Source organism: Dipteris shenzhenensis, chromosome 15 (assembly GCF_047967505.1).
Source record: "Dipteris shenzhenensis isolate YYH24624 ecotype China chromosome 15, Dip_SZ_1.0, whole genome shotgun sequence".
Taxonomy (NCBI): domain Eukaryota; kingdom Viridiplantae; phylum Streptophyta; class Polypodiopsida; order Gleicheniales; family Dipteridaceae; genus Dipteris; species Dipteris shenzhenensis.
In genome coordinates this window covers 21,989,225-21,992,612 of record NC_141610.1, presented here as the reverse complement: position 1 = coordinate 21,992,612, position 3,388 = coordinate 21,989,225, and positions in this window count along the sequence as shown.

Below are 3,388 nucleotides of genomic sequence, written 5' to 3'. Positions count from 1 at the left end.
ACATAAGGATAGCTGTCATCCAGCTATTATTCATGGGCAGTGTATCAACCGCATCTACAACTAACAAGTCAGTGACATAAATGCACAACGATCACCCTGGCATATCACGAGTGGAGCTCGATATCTCAACATTTATTTTCATCTATTGTGTGTCAAAAACCCTCCATAACCAAAATTGTTGGGAGATCATTCGTCTATGCTAGGGTAGTGTTGTTGGAGATTTCTTTTTTTTCGTGCATTGTGTGTCAAAATCCCTCCGCAAGAAAATTGTTGGAAGATCATTTGTCTATGCCAAGGTAGTACTATTGGTTGCCTTGGGCCCCATCCTTTAATGTGGATGAGTTTTTGTATCATGAATGTCTTGTTAGGGATGAATTTACTAGTCAGAATGTCATACATTACAAAACACAAGGTATCAACATTTGAGAAGCTAGGAAAAATGCTCTCTGTGCTCATAGTAGGAGGATCTTAGCATGCTAAAGAATGTTTGGAGATAACTAGCATCAACACAAACGTGGGGAAGAATGGTCTCAAAATAGAAAGAGTAAGCAATTTTGATATTGAAACAAGGAAAATGGACACATTGAGGTTTAGGGGATTTTGACTAGCATTTAGGGTCAGGGGATTATGACCGACTATTCTAGCTATTTTGGTTGAGTTATTATAAGTACAAAGAGATTTCTCGGTGAAGGAAGCTTGCTTTCAGGGTGCCTCTTCAAGGACCATTTCTCATGGTTTGCAATGCAAAAAGGGAAGTGCAATGGGCTACGCCCTTGGAAAAATTTTGGGCCGGTATTCTTTAAGTCGCATTTCTTTTGGTGATGTTGTCCCCTCGATTGGAAATAGCACCACAAGTAGAACCAAAATTTTGTTTCTAATAGACAAAAGCTAGGGTATCATAGAACAAGACAAAGGATGCAACTACAAAAGGGTTAAGGGGTAGTAAACGCTTTGAGGCAAGCAATGTAGGATGTATGGTTCACAGAAACTTGAAAATTGGATTGCAAGTTTTACTACAAGACAGGGTGCAACGGATGTAAATCCACTGCTAGAACAATCATAAGAGCTTCAATTCCAGCCTTCAAAACTAGTAGATGGTTCTTAATGAGGACGACTTCCATAAAGTCCGATACCTTGGCCTCTAGTAACACCAGAGCCAGTGTGAATAATGCCTTGCAACAACGACCCACTTCTAGGCACAGGGAGGAGGCAAGGAAATTTCTAGAATATGTAGAGAATCACATGTAATTACCCCTAGAGCAACATCTTGGTGATAGAGTTTTGGGCTTTTTTGGAATACATCTTAGGGCAATGGAGGTTGACATAAGGAACACAGCCAGGACTGTGGGTTGATTTTGGGTTTGTCTAGACAATAACATCCTTTACGCATGATGGTCATAATGAAATCTCTTTAGTCTTTTTTGCCCACCTTTTACTTTCTAGAATCACAATAGTTACATCTCTATCTCAAATGCCATAGCACATATGATCTCTTGAAGTCTTTTCATCGTCCTCATCTCTATGAGCAGTCTTAATGTGTAGTTTTCAAATTCTTATGCAAGCACCTTTGAACGTCCTAATGTAAGTAGAATAGTTTCTTCTCCCGAACGCCATGGGGGTTATCGTATATAGTTAGAGAATAATATTGCTTATAGGCTACTTCAACGTTTTGAATAAGATCAAGTCTGTTCTACTTTCAAAGGGCCCTCAGAGATGCATTTCTACTTGCTTGCCCATTTGTAATGTGCTAAGTTTAATTTTTTAAAAACAAAACATGTCAAATGCTAAATATATATTGATATTTACAAAATGCAACGTGCTATGTAATTATAATACAATAACAAGTTATCTCATTTCTAAAATTCAAAGTCTACATTAATCTATTTGAATTACAATCTTTGTAAAATGCCTTCAATTTTATTTTGCAACTCTATTAATTTCATAATTTGTGAGTCATTCATAGGACTTTGATCTATGATGACATAAATAAAATAGGTACTTCTACTTTAGCATTTAACTAATTCATCAAAATGAAAAGATTAGCATTCAAAATACAAAATAACAATTGCAAACAAGCTTTTCAGTGATCAATACCATGCCTTTCTCCTTTTTTGGATAATGCTTTGCATCCAAGCTAACCTTAGCCACCATTCATCAAATTTGGACAATTCATGTAGTCATCTATAAAGTGACAAAATATGAAGAGGGGAGAGGAGAAGAGTGGAGATGAGGAGAGAGGGCATAGCTAGAGAGCACACCACAAATGACTAACTGTATACTAGATTTAGTTAAAAATGTAGAATATATACAAACCCATTTAGGGTTAGGCTTAGGGTTAGGGGATCTAACCCTTTCCTTTATAGCACTCTGTTGGGTTAGTGCTATGCACATATGATCACGTGATGGTGCTATGTACACATGATCACATGATGTTGAGTGTGAACTCTCAACACCTTCCCTCAAGATCAACATCATGAAGTAGGCCTTCCCTCAAGATGATGATTATGGGAAATCGAAGAAGGACTGAGCATTATATTCCATCACACCCCTTTAATGGGAATGTCCTTTGTGTCAAACCAAGAGTTAGTAGGTGTTTGTTGAAAAGCTCTTTATCGAGTGGTTTGGTAAAGATGTCTGCAACATTCTCTTTGCTATCACAATGCTGCAGTGTGATGTCACCAAGTAACACTCTTTCTTTGATGAAGTGCTCTCTGACATCAATGTGCTTTGTCCTGGAGTGATATATTGGATTCTTGGCCAATGCTTGAGCTGATTGATTATCACAGTATATTGTTGTTGGCTTTGACTCATCAAAGTAATCTATTTTTGACAATAGTCTTCTGAGCCATATAGCCTCACATGCACCTGTAGTGAGTGCCCTATATTCTGCTTCAGTCAAAGACAAAGAAATAGTTGGCTGTTTGTTTGACAACCATGATATAGCACCTTGACCAAGGAAAAATGCATATCCCTGTGTCGATCTCCTGGTCTCATGATCTCTGGCATAGTCATTGTCACAGTATCCATGTAACCGTGGATGACTTCCTCTGTATTCTATCCCAAACTGTCTTGTACCTTTGATGCATCTCAAGACTCTTTTGGCAGCATTCCAATGAGACTGTATTGGATTTGCCATAAACTGTGCTAGTAGTGAGCGTACTGCATAACAGATATCTGGTTGAGCGATAGTCAAATATATAAGAGATCCAATGAGCTTCCTGTAGTACCTTTCATTGACTGTAGGCTTTTTTGAATCTTTAGTAAGTTTCAAACTCTATTCCATGGGAGTGGCTGCAATCTTGCAATTTGCCATTTGAAACTTCTTCAGGAGACTGTCAACATACTTGAGCTGACTCATGAATGTGCTATCTGAATCTCTCCAGAACTC